Raw genomic sequence first — 16,574 nt, 5'->3', positions numbered from 1 at the left:
TCAACGCCGCATCAGGAGGAGGAAATACAGACCTGTTCTCCCGTCTGTTTTAATGGGGAATGTAAGATCTCTCCCTAACAAGATGGATGAGCTGGCGGCGCTGAGCCGGCATCAGCGGGAGTACCGGGAGTGCAGCGTAATGGTGTACTCAGAAACCTGGCTCACTGCGGCGATCCAGGACACGGTGGTGGAGCTGGACGGATTTAAGTTGGTGCGGGCGGATCGGACGAGAGAGAGCGGTAAAAGGAAAGGAGGGGGCCTGGCGGTGTTTGTGAATGAGAAGTGGTGCAAACCCGGGCACATCACTGTGAAAGAACAACAGTGCAGCAGGGACATTGAGCTGCTGGCTGTTAGTATGAGGCCATATTATCTGCCGCGGGAATTTACGCATGTTATCATGATGGCTGCATATATTCCCCCTTCTGCTAATAGTGATGCAGCATGTGATGTCCTGAACTCAGTCACCAGCAGGCTGCAGACAAAACACCCGCAGGCTCTCATTCTGATCTCTGGGGACTTTAATCACGTATGTCTTAATACCACTCTGCCAACTTTCACTCAGTATGTAACATGCTGCACCCGGGACAATAAAATACTGGACCTTTTTTATGCCAACACCAAGGAGGCATACACCCCATCACCTTTCCCCCCGCTGGGCAGATCCGACCACAACCTGGTTCATCTCCTGCCTGTGTACAGACCTCTGGTGCACAGGGAACCAGCTGTCTCCCACACAGTGAAGAGATGGTCCAGCCAAGCTGAAGAAGCTTTGCAGGACTGTTTTAACACAACTGTGTGGGAGGAACTCTGTGACTCTCATGGGGACGACATTGATGGTCTCACTGACTGTATTACAGACTACATCAACTTCTGTGTGGAAAACACCATACCAACAAGGACGGTAAGGTGTTTTTCCAACAACAAACCCTGGATTAATCCTGGCATAAAGGCTCTCCTGAAGGAGAAGAAGAGGGCCTTTAGATCAGGAAATAAAGAGGAGCTGAGGACTGCTCAGAAGGAACTAAGGAGGAGGATCAGGGAGGGGAAGAACTGCTACAGGAAAAAGATGGAGGAACAACTGCAGCAAAAGAACATCAAAGGAGTTTGGAGAGGCTTAAAAACCATCTCTGGCGACAAGAAACCAGACTCCCAGGCTGTGGGGGACCAACAGTGGGTGAACGATCTAAATTTGTTTTTCAATAGATTTGATCAGTCTTCTCCCCCTCCCCCAACCCAGCTCACACTGCTGCAACCCCTTTCATCTGCCACTACAGGACACCCCCCCTCCCCCTCCTCCTCCTCCTTCAGTTCAACAACAGCCCCCCCACTGTCATCGACACCTTCACCTTCACCTCCAGCTCCACCCCCACCCCCACCTCCACTCCCAAAACAACAAAGCTCATCCCACAGCCGACCCCCCGCTGTTCCTGCACTCTGCTCTAACCCCCCACCCCCCTTCACTACCTCTGATACACCCCCCCCCCCCTGCTCCAGCTTGTCCCTCACAACCCTCCAGGTGAGGAATCAGCTCAGGAGGATGAACGCGAGTAAGGCTGCGGGTCCAGACGCCGTTAGCTCCAGGCTCCTGAAGTCCTGTGCAGACCAGCTGTGCAGGATTGTTGGACACATGTTCAACCTGAGCCTGAGGCTGGGGAGGGTACCACCACTATGGAAGACATCCTGCGTGGTACCTGTGCCCAAGAACCCGCACCCCAAGGACCTCAGCAGCTTCAGGCCGGTGGCTCTGACATCCCACCTGATGAAGGCCATGGAGCAGCTGCTCCTCCAACATCTCCACCCCATGGTGAGCCCAGCGATGGACCCACTACAGTTTGCTTACCAACCTGGCATTGGGGTGGATGATGCCGTCATCTTCATGCTACATCGTGCCCTGTCTCACCTGGAGAAACCTGTGAGGATCATGTTCTTTGATTTCTCCAGTGCGTTCAACACCATCCAGCCGGCACTTCTGGGAGACAAGCTGGAGAATGCAGGGGTTGACAGTCACCTTACATCCTGGATTCTGGACTACCTCACCAACCGTCCACAGTATGTGAGGACACGGGACCACACATCGGACATGGTCGTCTGCAGTGTGGGGGCCCCGCAGGGAACGGTCCTGGCGCCGTTCCTCTTCACTCTCTACACTGCTGACTTCTCCTACAACTCACCAACCTGTCACCTACAAAAGTTCTCTGATGACTCTAGTATCGTCGGCCTCATCACTGATGAAGATGATAGTGAGTACAGAGAACTGTCCCAGGACTTTGTGGACTGGTGCCTACAGAATCACCTCCAGATAAACGCGGGGAAAACTAAAGAACTGGTGGTGGATTTCCGCAGGTGTAATAAATCCCCCCCGACACCGGTGAACATCCAGGGAAAGGACATTGAGATGGTGACATCTTAAAAGTACCTGGGTGTTCACCTCAACAATAAACTGGACTGGACTACTAATTCCTCTGCACTCCACAAAAAAGGCCAGAGCAGACTCTATCTGCTCAGGAGACTGAGGGCTTTTGGTGTGCAGGAAACACTCCTGAAAACATTTTATAACACTGTGGTGGCATCAGCCATTTTTTACGGAGTGGTCTGCTGGGGCAGCAACATCACAGCTGCAGACAGAAGGAGGCTGGACAAAACCATCAAAAGGGCGGGCTCTGTCGTGGGCTGCTCTCTGGACACAGTGCAGGTGGTGGGAGAGAGGAGGATGATGGCTAACCTGTCATCCATGATGGAGAAGGACTCCCACCCCATGAAGGACCTTCAGAGCGCTGGAGAGCTCCTTCAGCGACAGGCTCCTTCACCCTAGGTGTGTGAAGGAACGCTACAGAAGGTCCTTCCTCCCTGCAGCTGTGAGACTACACAACCAGCACTGCTCACAGTAGACCACATACATCCTGACAATAAATATACAAACCGGAAAATAATGTGCAATACCATTCTCTGCAACGTGCAATTATGTAAATAACATCTGTAATTATCCATCTGTTATTCTTTTTATTCTTTTTATATACTTGTATTTTTTTATTACTATCTTTATTCTCCTTCTTATTATTATTATTATTGTATATACTGTTTATAGTGTTTTTTATTATTATTATTATTATTATTATTATTATTATTATTATTATTATTATTATTACTGTGTGATATTGATGCCTCTTGTGTTTTGCACTATCCCCTTTGCTGCTGTAATCTGGAAATGTCCCCTCTGTGGGACTATTAAAGGATTTCTTATCTTCTTATCTTATCTTATCTTATCTTATACTACAAGAAACACACTTAATTAAAGCTTCAGCAGATACATTGGCCACGGCACAATTTCTGCATGTTTTCTCAGCCTGTTACAACTCCAGACAAAGAGAGGTAGCCATTCTTATTCATAAAATAATACATTTCACTGTAAAGGACACACACATTGACTCAGAGGGTAGATATTTAATTTTAGTCTTGCAAATTCAAAGCTTGAATTTATGCGTTTCTAATGTATATGGTCCAAATGTTGATGACTCCTCGTTTTTTCACTCTTTTTTCACCTCACTTTCTGCTCACCTAGACAACACAGTCATCATCGGAGGGGACTTCAACATGGTTCTGGACCCTGGAGTGGACAGGCTCAGTAATGCAGGCGGACACAGGAGTTGGCAGTCAGCAAGTATTGTTAAGCAATACATGAATGATCTGGGTCTTTGCGATACATGGCGCTCTTTACACCCAACCCTTAGGAACTACACTTTTTTCTCAGCCGTTCATCACTCATACTCTAGGTTAGATTATTTTTTAGTCAGTAGCTCTCTGATGAGAGTTATCTCAGAATCACAAATTCACCCAATCATTATTAGCGATCTCGCACCTGTTTCTTTCACTCTGGGGAAGAGGGGGAGCGTATCATCCTCCAAAAATTGGAGATTTAACACATCATTGCTCAAAGATCCCGACTTTACTAATTTTTTTAAGAAAGAATGGGATATATTTTTACAAAATAACGACCAGCCGGAAATATCAGCGAGCGTTCTATGGGAAGCAGGGAAAGCAGTAATGCGAGGCAAAATAATTTCCTTTTCCTCAAATAAGAAAAGAAAAGACAACTTAAAAACAAAAGAATTAGAATGTGAAATAAAGACACTAGAGGAAGCCTTCCAGACCTCTGCAGACGAACGTATCCTTAACAAAATAAGGAAAACTAAAACAGAATTAAATTAAAAAATTGACGCAAAAACCCATGTAGACCTTAAAATAATTAGCAAGGCCCTTACTGAACGTCTGAAAAGAGTCACCCCTTCTATTATACATCCGGATCAAACAGGCTTTATTAAAGGTAGACATTCTTCTACTAATATTCGCAGATTATTAAATATTGTCGCGTTGCGGCTCTCTGTGTGGAAGCTAAGCTGCTTCGTCGGAATGCGTAGGTGGAAATCACTTCACACGACAAGGGATCTTCTGTTTGGAACTTTACTCAACTTGCAGCAGGTGAGTACAGAACATGCAGCGGTTTATATCAGGCATAGCAATTGTAATGGGTTGTGGGCTCTAGCTCGGGCACAGAACAGCAGTTAGCACTGTCCATGCAATGAGCCGTGAGCACCATTCAACCTAGTTCAAAACCAACAACTAACTCTCGTCAAGTCTCGTTGTCCTTGCGCGTTCGTGTCCGGTTCACGAACCAATCAAAACCTGCATTCGTTAACAAGTAACCTCCCATGTAGGGGATGGAGGAGGAACAAACTTCTCTATTGCGACTGCCTTACAAAATTATAGACTATTCGAGTATCAATAAACAGGAAACTACTATTATATCCTTAGACCCCGAAAAAGCATTTGATAAGGTAAATTGGAAGTTTCTATTGGCAACTTTGCATAAATTTGGATTTGGTGAATCTTTCATTGACTGGATAAAAATATTATACAGCTCTCCCAAGGCACGTGTAAGGACAAATGATCAAATCTCTACAAGTTTTACCTTGCAAAGAGGCACTAGACAGGGTTGCCCTCTCTCTCCCTCATTATTTACAATATTTATTGAACCTTTAGCAGCAACTATTAGACAAAATCAAAATATTAAAAGGTATACAATGCAAAATATTAGAGCACAAAATAAGTCTTTATGCGGATGACGTACTCCTCTTCCTCCAGAACTCACGATCTTCACTATCACAGACAATTGCACTTATAGAGGGATTTTCATCTCTGTCTGATTATTCTATTAATTGGTCTAAATCCACAGTTTTGTGTGTTAACTGCAATTTTAGGAATACAGTATATCTCAAAAGTGAGTACACCCTTTAGATTTTTGCAAATATTCTGTCATATCCTTTCAGGGGATAACACTATCTTAATGAAACTTAGATATAACTTAAAGTAGTCAGTGTGCTGCTTGAATAACAGTATAGATTTATTGTCCATTGAAAATTACTCAGTAAACAGCTGTTAATGTCTAAACAGCTGGCAACAAAAGTGAGTACACCCCATAGTGAACATGTCTAGTTGTGCCCAAAGTGTCAATATTTTGTGTGACCACCATTGTTATCTAGCACTGCTTTAACCATCCAGGGCATGGAATTCACCAGAGCTGCACAGGTTGCTTCTGGAATCTTCTTCCACTCCTCCATGACGACATCACGGAGCGCACGGATGTTGGACACCTTGCACTCCTCCACCTTCCTCTTGAGGATGCCCCACATGTGCTCAATTGGGTTTAGGTCTGGAGACATACTTGGCCAGTCCATCACCTTAACCTTCAGCTTCTTCAGCAAGGCCGTTGTCATCTTGGAGGTGTGTTTAGGGTCATTATCATGTTGGAAAACTGCCCTACGGCCCAGTTCCCAAAGAGAGGGGATCATGCTCTGCTGCAGGATGTCACAGTATATATTGGAATTCATGTGTCCCTCAATGAAATGCAGCTCCCCAGTGCCGGCAGCACTCATGCAGCCCCAGACCATGATGCTGCCACCACCATGCTTGACTGTAGGCAAAACACATTTGTCTTGGTACTCCTCACCAGGGTGCCGCCACACACGCCGGACACCATCTGACCCAAACAGGTTTATTTTGGTCTCATCAGACCACAGGACATGGTTCCAGTAACTCATATTCTTGGATTCATTGTCTTCAGCAAACTGTTTGCGGGCTTTCTTATGCATCGGTTTCAGAAAAGGCTTCTGTCTGGGGGACGGCCATACAAACCGATTTGATGCAGTGTGCGGCGTATGGTCTGGGCACTGACAGGCTGACATCCCACTTCTGCAACCTCTGCAGCAATGCTGGAAGCACTCGCACGTCTATTTTTGGAAACCAACCTCTGGATATGACGCTGAGCACGTGGACTCAACTTCTTTGGTCGACCCTGGCCAGGCCTGTTCCGAGTGGAACCTGTCCTGGAAAACCGCTGTATGATCTTAGCCACTGTGCTGCAACTCATTTTCATGGTGTTGGCAATCTTCTTATATCCAAGGCCATCTTTGTGAAGCGCAATAATCCTTTTTTTCAGCCGCTCAGAGAGTTCCTTGCCATGAGGTGCCATGTTGTCCAGCATTCAGAGAGAATTGTGCCCAAAACACCAAATTTAACACCCCTGCTTATCATTTACACCTGAATCCTTGTAACACTAACGAGTCACATGACACCAGGGTGGGAAAACAACATCATTGGGCACAATTTAGACATGTTCACTATGGGGTGTAGTCACTTTTGTTGCCAGCTGTTTAGACATTAACAGCTGTTTACTGAGTAATTTTCAAAGGACAATAAATCTATACTGTTATTCAAGCAGCACACTGACTACTTTAAGTTAAATCTAAGTTTCAGTAGGATAATGTTATCCCCTGAAAGGATATAACAGAATATTTGCAAAAATCTAAAGGGTGTACTCACTTTTGAGATATACTGTATAACCAATACTCAATTACAATCAGGGAACATTAGATATTTAGGCATAAACATCTCCCCTAGGCTGTCAGAGTTAATAAAATTAAATTATGTTCAGCTTATAAAGAAAATAGAAGATGATCTTTCCAGATGGAGCTCTCTCCCCATTTCACTCATGGGTAGAATTTCCACCATTAAAATTATGGTTTTACCAAAAGTAAATTATTTTTTCTCAATGATACCATGCAAACCCCCTCTTTCCTGGTTTAAATCGTTGGACTCATATGTATCAACATTTCTGTGGAAAAATAAAACTCCACGTATTAGTTTAAAGACATTGCAAAAATCCAAAGAATATGGAGGTTTAGAGTTACCTAATTTTCAGTATTACTTCATAGCCAATAAATTACAGTATATTGTAAAATGGTCAAAAGATCATCCTTTAGATAGTCAATGGCTGGACTCAGAGCAAGTGTTTTGCAACAAACTAGAAATCTCAGAGTTACCATTTATTAGTCAAAGTATCAAACATCATCAATGTTTCAAAAGCATTAATATTGTCATGGTTTTTCAGTTGAATATGTTTTTTACTTGTTAACTCACTCTCCTGTCATTCCAGACCCTGCCACCCTCATCAGCCAGAAATCCACTCATTCCCTTCACCTGTGCTTCCCCTGCCCAGCTCCACACCTGGTTTCCCTCATCAGCAGTTCCCCTCATATACCGGCCCATTTCCACCTTCTAGTTTGCCAGATTGTCGAGTGTTTGTGCCTCACTTTCCAGCGTTCCCGATTTTTGATCAGTTTTCTGCCTGCCTGCCTGTCTGTGACCCTGCCTGATTCCGGTTTTTGGATTTCTGCCTACCCCCTTGGATTGTTTGCCTGATCTGCCTGACTACCCGGTTTTGACCCCTTCCTGCCTTTTGACCCTGATTAAAGCCTCTTGGACTCTGATTGTGTTTGGTGTCGTGCATTTGGGTTCTCTGTCTTTGAGCCGTGACAGTACAATCTGGCCAAAAGCATGAACCCAGCCGACCCAAATCCAGATCCTGTACAGCATGCGCTGTCTTCTCAGGCTGCTGCTCTTCAGCGTCATGAGGAGGAACTCTCCAATGTTGCCGGAGGACTTCAGGAGTTTGCCGCTCGTCAGGACCGGTGTTTAGACGCCATCCGGGAGCAGATGAACCAGCTTTTCTTGTCGACCCGACCTCCAGCACCTGAGGCTCGGCTTCCGCCTCCAGAGCGGTACTCCGGTGAGCCACGAACATGCCGGCCGTTCCTCACTCAATGCTCTCTCCTCTTCGAGCTCCAGCCGTCTTCCTATCCGTCGGAGAGGGCCCGGGTGGCCTTCATCATTTCCCAGCTCACAGGGAGAGCCAGGGACTGGGGAACCGCGGAGTGGGAGAGGCAATCCCCTATCTGTTCCTCAGTGAAACTTTTTTCAGACGAGCTGAAGAAGGTTTTTGATCACGTTACACCGGGGAGAGAGGCGGCTCGTGGTCTGCTCACCCTGGCTCAGGGGGGACGAAGTGTGGCCGATTATTCCATTGAGTTTCGCACGGTAGCAGCTGAAAGTAAGTGGAATGCTGATTCACTCTATGATGCGTTTTATCATGGTCTCTCTGACTCTATTAAAGATGAGCTGGCAGCCAGAGATCCGCCCATCGGCCTGGATGCCCTGATCGCTCTCGCCATTCGGGTGGATGGACGCCTCAGAGAGAGGAAGAGGGAGAGAGCCCAGTCCGTCGTACTCCGGGGGTTCCCTCACCTACCGGCCGCGGTTCCTGTCTCAGCTCCCCCGTCCGCTTCTAATGATTTGCCGGAGCCCATGCAGTTGGGGCGGACTCATCTCTCCTTGGCAGAACGCCAGCGCCGCCTGCGGGAAAACAGGTGCATGTACTGTGGCCAGGTTGGACATTTCGTGGCTTCCTGCCCAGTAAAAGGGCAGGCTCACCAGTAATTCCGGGGGTGCTGGTGAGCCGGATCTTCGAGTCAGAAATGCCCTCTCGCCCTTTGGTCTTTGGAAGATTGACTGTAACTGGTCAGACTCATGTGGTGACGGTCTTCATCGACTCTGGTGCCGACGCCAATTTTATGGATAGTTCCTTGGCAGCCCAGTTGGGAATCAAGCGGGAGCTCCTATCCAAGCCTGTCCCGGCCAGCGCAATTGATGGGCGTCGGCTCTGCTCCGTAACTCACCGCACGGCTCCGGTTCACCTTGGCATGTCAGGTAACCATCATGAAACTCTAACATTTCACTTAATTCATGCACCCAGTTTACCTGTCATTTTGGGTTATCCCTGGCTGAAACAACACAACCCTCACATAAACTGGTCTTCAGGGATCATTTCTCAGTGGAGCTCTCATTGCCATGCTGTCTGCCTCAGATCTGCTCTGCCTGTCACTCCCTGTAACTCCCCTTCATCTGAGTTTCCAGATTTGTCTGAGGTTCCTCCAGAGTACATGGACCTCAAGGAGGTGTTTAACAAGGCTCGTGCCTCCTCCTTGCCCCCGCATCGGCCCTACGATTGCGCAATCGACCTCCTGCCTGGCACTTCTCCACCCAGGGGCCGTATCTTCTCCCTGTCTGCTCCAGAAACCAGGGCCATGGAGAAGTACATCAATGACTCGTTGGCAGCAGGCCTCATCCGTCCATCTTCATCTCCTGCTGGGGCCGGATTCTTCTTTGTGGATAAGGACAGGACGCTGCGCCCCTGCATTGATTATTGTGGTCTGAACAACATTACTGTGAAGAACAGGTACCCCCTCCCACTCATCTCCTCTGCTTTTGAGCTGTTGCAGGGTGCCACGGTGTTTACCAAGCTGGACCTCAGGAATGCGTATCACCTGGTACGCATTAGGGAGGGTGACGAGTGGAAGACGGCGTTCAACACTCCCCAGGGCCACTACGAGTATTTGGTCATGCCATTCGGGCTCACTAATGCTCCTGCGGTTTTTCAGGCTCTGGTTAACGACGTCCTCAGGGACTTGCTCAATACCTGTGTTTTTGTTTATCTGGAGGATATCCTCGTCTTTTCCAAGTCCAGGGAGGAGCATGTTCAGCATGTGCGAGGTGTCCTACGCAGGCTCCTGGAGAATCACCTGTTCGTGAAAGCCGAAAAGTGCCAGTTTCACGCATCGGAGGTTTCATTCCTGGGCTCCATTATCAAGGAGGGGGGCCTCCAGATGGATCCTGCCAAGGTAAAGGCTGTTCGGGATTGGGCCTCTCCTTCCTCCCGGAAGGAACTGCAACGCTTCTTGGGCTTCGCCAATTTTTACCGGCGGTTCATAAGAAATTACAGCGCTGTGGCAGCCCCCCTCACAGCTCTCACTTCCATCAACTCCCCTTTTGTGTGGTCCCCCGAGGCGGAGAGGTCATTCGGTGAGTTGAAAGTTTTGTTCACCTCTGCTCCTATACTCACCCTCCCGGATCCCTCACTTCAGTTTCTGGTAGAAGTGGATGCATCTGATTCTGGTGTGGGGGCTGTCCTCTCTCAGCGGTCTGCTAGGGATCATAAACTTCACCCTTGTGCCTTTTTTTCTCGCACGTTGTCTTCCGCAGAGAGGAATTACGACATCGGCAACCGTGAGTTGCTAGCCGTCAAGCTGGCTTTGGAGGAGTGGCGGCATTGGCTGGAGGGGGCGGAGCTGCCGTTTGTCGTTTGGACCGACCACAAAAACTTGGAATACCTCCGTTCTGCCAAGAGACTGAACTCCCGCCAGGCCAGGTGGGCGTTGTTTTTCAATCGGTTCAACTTCACTCTCTCTTACCGCCCAGGGTCCAAGAACACAAAGGCCGATGCCCTGTCCCGCCAGTTCCAGGTCATGGAGCCCCAGGCCGCACCTGAGGGGATCCTTCCGTCTGCCTGCGTGGTTGGGGCCATTACTTGGCCTGTGGAGGACAAGGTCAAACAGGCAAGCTCTCGGTTTCCTGCCCCCAGTAATTGCCCCAATAACCTCCTCTTTGTGCCTGCCAGCCTTCGCTCTGAGGTTCTTCAGTGGGGCCATTCTTCACCCCTGGCCTGTCACCCCGGTGTCGCCCGCACCCTGGCGTTCCTTAAGCAACGGTTCTGGTGGGCTTCCATGGAGAAGGATACCAGAGAGTTTGTCGCTGCCTGTCAGGTCTGCTCCCAGAATAAGAGTCTTCGGCAGGCTCCTGCCGGCCTCTTACTTCCTCTACAAGTTCCTCATCGGCCTTGGTCCCACATCTCCCTGGATTTTGTCACCGGGCTTCCTCCCTCAGATGGTAACACTGTAATACTCACTGTGGTTGACCGTTTCTCCAAAACTGCTCACTTCATTCCATTACCCAAGCTACCATCTGCCAAACAAACTGCTGAACTGATGCTTCATCATGTGTTCCGTCTTCATGGCCTCCCCAGGGACATTGTCTCTGACCGGGGGCCCCAATTTACCTCTTGTTTTTGTCGTGAGTTTTGCAGGCTCTTGGGTGCCTCCGTCAGCCTCTCTTCAGGCTTCCACCCTCAGTCCAATGGCCAGACGGAGAGGATGAATCAGGAGATGGAGACGGCCCTGCGTTGCCTCACGTCCCGTAACCCCTCATCCTGGTCCAAGCAGCTGTTGTGGGTGGAATACGCCCACAATACCCTTCCCAGCACAGCTACTGGACTCTCGCCTTTCCAGTGTTCCCGGGGATATCAGCCTCCGCTTTTCCCGACTCAGGAGGGAGAAATCACAGTCCCATCTGTCCAGGCCTTTATTCGCAGGTGTCGGCGAACCTGGCTGCAGGCCCGCTCCACACTGCTTCGCACCTCTGACCGGTACCGTAAGGATGCTAACCGGCGTCGCGTCCCAGCCCCCCAGTACGCCCCTGGTCAGAAGGTCTGGCTTTCTACCCGGGACTTGCCATTAAGGGTGGAATCCAAAAAACTAGCGCCCCGCTTTGTGGGTCCCTTCCCCATATCCAAGGTTATCAACCCAGCAGCCGTTCGACTACGCCTCCCTCGTTCCATGAGGGTTCATCCCACATTCCACGTTTCTCGCCTCAAGCCTGTCAAGGAGAGTCCCCTTCAACCCGCCTCCAGGCCCCCACCGCCCCCCCGGCTCATTGGGGGTGGTCCTGTTTACACGGTGCGGCGCCTCCTTCGGTCCCGTCGCCGTGGGAGGGGCTATCAGTATCTGGTGGACTGGGAGGGCTACGGCCCTGAGGAGCGCTGCTGGGTTCCTACACAGAGGATCTTGGATCCCACTCTCATCCGGGACTTCCGCCGTGCTCATCCCGACCAGCCTGGTGGGACGTCGGGAGCCGTCCCTTGAGGGGGAGGTTCTGTCATGGTTTTTCAGTTGAATATGTTTTTTACTTGTTAACTCACTCTCCTGTCATTCCAGACCCTGCCACCCTCATCAGCCAGAAATCCACTCATTCCCTTCACCTGTGCTTCCCCTGCCCAGCTCCACACCTGGTTTCCCTCATCAGCACTTCCCCTCATATACCGGCCCATTTCCACCTTCTAGTTTGCCAGATTGTCGAGTGTTTGTGCCTCACTTTCCAGCGTTCCCGATTTTTGATCAGTTTTCTGCCTGCCTGCCTGTCTGTGACCCTGCCTGATTCCGGTTTTTGGATTTCTGCCTACCCCCTTGGATTGTTTGCCTGATCTGCCTGACTACCCGGTTTTGACCCCTTCCTGCCTTTTGACCCTGATTAAAGCCTCTTGGACTCTGATTGTGTTTGGTGTCGTGCATTTGGGTTCTCTGTCTTTGAGCCGTGACAAATATTAGCACAACTTTATCAGCTTGGTGGGAATTTCTTAAAGTAGCTAAAATTTCACCTTTTCCATGTGATCGTACTCCCATATTGAACAACCCAGACATCGTGAAAAATGATAAAAAGATGGTTAACTTTGTTCAATGGAGAGACCAAGGAATACGGTATTTACAGCACGTAATTGTAGGAGGACAGTTTGTACCTTTCAATACACTTATTGTTCAATACGGAGTTAGCAGGAATACATTTTTAGAGTACCAACAACTTAAGGCCATAATAAATAAAACATATAAAATTAGCCAATTAGACTTACAACTTCCCGCTAAGATAATAGATTTATTGAATCTAAGCACTTTAAAGTTATCAAAACTCTACAGGTTAGTGTCTAAACTGGACAATTCAGTCTCTCTCCCGATCTCCAAGTGGGAGGCGGATCTCTCTCTTAATACCGACCAGTTTTCTTGGTCACAAATATGCTTAAATACGTTTACTATGACTAAGAACCCAAACTTACAACTTATACAGTACAAAGTTCTTCATAGAATACACTATACTGGACAAAGGATGTTCCAGATGGGCTTTGTCACCTCTAATATCTGTTCACAGTGCACAGAGAACACCCCAGATAATTATATGCATGCTTTATGGTTCTGTACACCGGTACAGAGGTTCTGGAAGGAGATTTGAGATTTGGCTCTTGCGGCTCTGCTCTTGCGCGCTTGCTGATTGGGTAACGTACTGCTTCACGCATCGCGTCACTTCCTGGTGTTGCGGTCTGGTGCTGCTGCACGGCGTGCAGGCTCAGATCTCTCCCGACTTTTTTGTCTTAAACTTAGACTGTTTTCTGGTAAAATAGCACTATATCTGGTACATTACTGTCTTTATTTCAACACTCGCTCATTTTCTCTTCCGTAACTTTCACTGTCACAAATCACCGATTCATTTTCTGTCCGTTAGCCTCCGTTAGCATCTTAGCATGGCCTCTCCGTCTCCCACCGTTTCACCTCTTTGCTGCTCAGTGTGTGAAATGTTTAGTTATTCCTCTGCCTCCTTTAGTGAAGACGGTAAGTGCTTAAAATGTAGTTTATTTACAGGGCTGGAGGCTCAGTCAGTTAAAGGTCTGGTTCTGCCAATTTGACCATAATCCGATAGCCACCTCAGCTAACCAGGCTAAGCTAGCGGCGGACCAGCCCATAGCAGCTGAGGGTAGCCGCTCCCCTGCAGCTCCCGAGCAGCCGGCCAGTCAGGACCGGTGGGTGACGGTTCGGAGGAAGTGTAGTCTTAAAGGGCTCACGGAACACCACCACCCGCTTCATGTGTCTAACAGATTTTCCCCACTCAGCGACACACCCGTTGAGAAACCGACCCTGGTGATTGGCGACTCCATAGTCAGACATGTGAAGCCGACTCCAGAGACCATAGTTAGGTGTATCCCGGGGGCCAGAGCGGGCGACATAGAAGCAAATTTGAAGCTACTGGCAAAGAGTAATCGTAAATATGGTAAAGTTATCATCCATGTCGGAGCTAACGACTCCCGTCTTCGCCAGTCGGAAGGGACCAAAATGAATATTGTCTTGGTGTGTAACTACGCCAAAAGTATGTCGGACTCCGTAGGTTTCTCTGGCCCCCTCCCCAATCTGACCAGCGATGACATGTTTAGTCGCATGCTCTCGCTCCGTCGCTGGTTGTATCGGTGGTGTTCAGAAAACGACGTGGCCTTTATTGACAATTGGGAAACGTTCTGGGGAAAGCCCGGTCTGATTAGAAGAGACGGCATTCATCCTACCCGGGATGGTGCTGCTCTTGTCTCTAGTAATTTGGCCTGTTTCAGTAGACCCTCTCCCTGACATCGCAGGGTCCAGGCCAGGATGCAGAGCTGTAGTTTAACACACTTCTCTGCTGCTTCTCGAGGACCAACGCCTGCCAACAAAACTATAAGATTACATGATGTAACTGGTAACTCTAACCAGGTGCCTAGCAAAATATAAGTGGTTGCAGTTCCCCGCCCTCCACTAGTTCACCAGGTGCGGCGTTTTAGAGGCGTTAACCAAAATAATCTTGTAAAAATTAAAACCAATGCACATTTGGTACCAATAAGAGACCGAAAAATTAGATGCGGACTACTAAATATACGATCGTTAAGCTCCAAGTCTCTGTTAGTAAATGATATAATTACAGAGAGTAGGAGTGATGTTTTCTGCTTCAACAGAAACATGGTTACAGGAGGAAGAGTATGTTAGTTTGAATGAATCGACTCCGCCCGGCTACTTTAATCATCACATTCCTAGAAACACGGGCCGAGGAGGAGGAGTCGCAGCAATTTATAACTCCAGTCTCCAAATAAAAATTGAATCTAAGTCCAATTATAATACATTTGAAAGCCTCACGCTTAGTCTGAAATTTCCGAGCTGGAAATCAGTAAAGCCAGTTGTGTTAGTGGTAGTGTATCGGCCCCATGCTGGTGCTTATCTAGAGTTTTTGTCTGAATTTTCAGATTTCCTTTCTGGATTATTGATCAGTACAGATAAATTCATCATAGTGGATGAATTTAATATTCATATGGATGTTGAAAGCGATAATCTTAAATTAGCTTTTCACTAGCAAGGACCACGCCATCAACGAGATACGTTTAACAGATTTATTAGGAGTTGATGGTGATGATGACGGTGATGATGAAGGCGATGATGATGGCGATGATGATGATGATGATGGCAATGATGATCCGGAGTTCGATCGAAGCGTTGTGGGGAAGCTCGTAGGGGATCCGCTGCAGCGCCCGGGCAACGACGGACCCCCAAAACCGATTACTTAAGGAGATGGGACTGAGCGGATCTGAGGTCGCTGAGATCGGAACGAATGTAGCGGTGGTAGGTTCGGGAGGACCAGCGGCCCATGAGCTGTATGAGGTGCTCTGGGATGCCGTTGCGGGAGGCTGAAGTGGCGGCTCCGATCCTGAAGGAGTGACCGGAGTAGTGCGTGGGAGAGATACCGGATAAAGAGAGTATCTGACGGAAGTGATGGTGAAACCAGAATCTGGTGACGACGTGTCCTGACTCGGACACGAAAAGAGGATCTGTCGAAGACGAGCTCTGTGATTTCCGGAATGACAAGTAGTTGGCCAGGGTCTCGAAAGTATTAAGAGGTGATTGGTCTTTAAAGTAGAATACTGGTGTTGGTGGACCTGATTGATTAGTCTTGGTTTGCTTCAGGTAGAAGACTAGGATGTCGACAGAGAAAAGAGACAGGTCGGAGATGCATGCGTGGCGGCGTGGGTTGAAGTGGATGGTGGGCGCAGTAAATTCGGAGCATCTAAGGAAGCCACAAAAGGCAAGTAAGAACATGGCTTCGAGTGTTCGAGCGACGTGGGGGTTGCTGTAACCGGAGCGGATGGTGTGGATACATGTTGTTAATAAACTAGCAGTAAGGGGAAGACGGCGTGGATTCTGGGCTGGTTCTTGACGAAGAAGTCCTTTAAGGAGAGCGGTGACCTGAGGATGATTAGAGGCTGGGCTTGGACTGCCGGTTAGGAGCTTGGAGAAAAAATTGATACCGCTGAGATAGACTTTGATGGTCTGTGTCTTAATAGCCATTGCGGAATGGGCGTAGGTGATGTAGCTGGACAGGGTGATGAGGTTGAACGATGGGAAGGTTATGTTGTGTCTAATATGAAATGAACGGAAACTTCTCCAGGCGGTCCAGTATGCTGATAAGGTAGTGGGTGATAGGCTGTTGATGATGGCGTTCTGGGATTCGATGATCAGAGGTCTTAGTGCTGGGTTTACACGTTGAAGGTCAATGCAGAATAAGGAGGAACCGGTGTTGGAGAGGGATCCGCATGTGGGGCCAAGCTTCTGAATTTCTGGAATGAGAAACGGGAAAGAGAGTCAGCAATGGTGTTGGAGTGACCGGGGACATGTGCTGCACGGAGGATGTATTGATGTATGACTGAGTGCCAGACTAGGCGGCGCATGAAAGGCATG

The 16,574-nt window shown here is 48.4% G+C and overlaps 1 pseudogene; it reads left to right on the top strand.

The window, feature by feature from the left end:
• The first annotated feature begins 13,570 nt into the window (after positions 1–13,570).
• Positions 13,571–14,411, top strand: LOC133452279 (uncharacterized; annotated as a pseudogene).
• Positions 14,412–16,574: the final 2,163 nt, after the last annotated feature.

The sequence above is a fragment of the Cololabis saira genome, chromosome 10, assembly GCF_033807715.1.
Source record: "Cololabis saira isolate AMF1-May2022 chromosome 10, fColSai1.1, whole genome shotgun sequence".
Classification (NCBI taxonomy): Eukaryota; Metazoa; Chordata; class Actinopteri; order Beloniformes; family Belonidae; genus Cololabis; species Cololabis saira.
The sequence above is the reverse complement of the archived record's forward strand: the minus strand, read 5'-3'. Positions and strand labels throughout refer to the sequence as shown.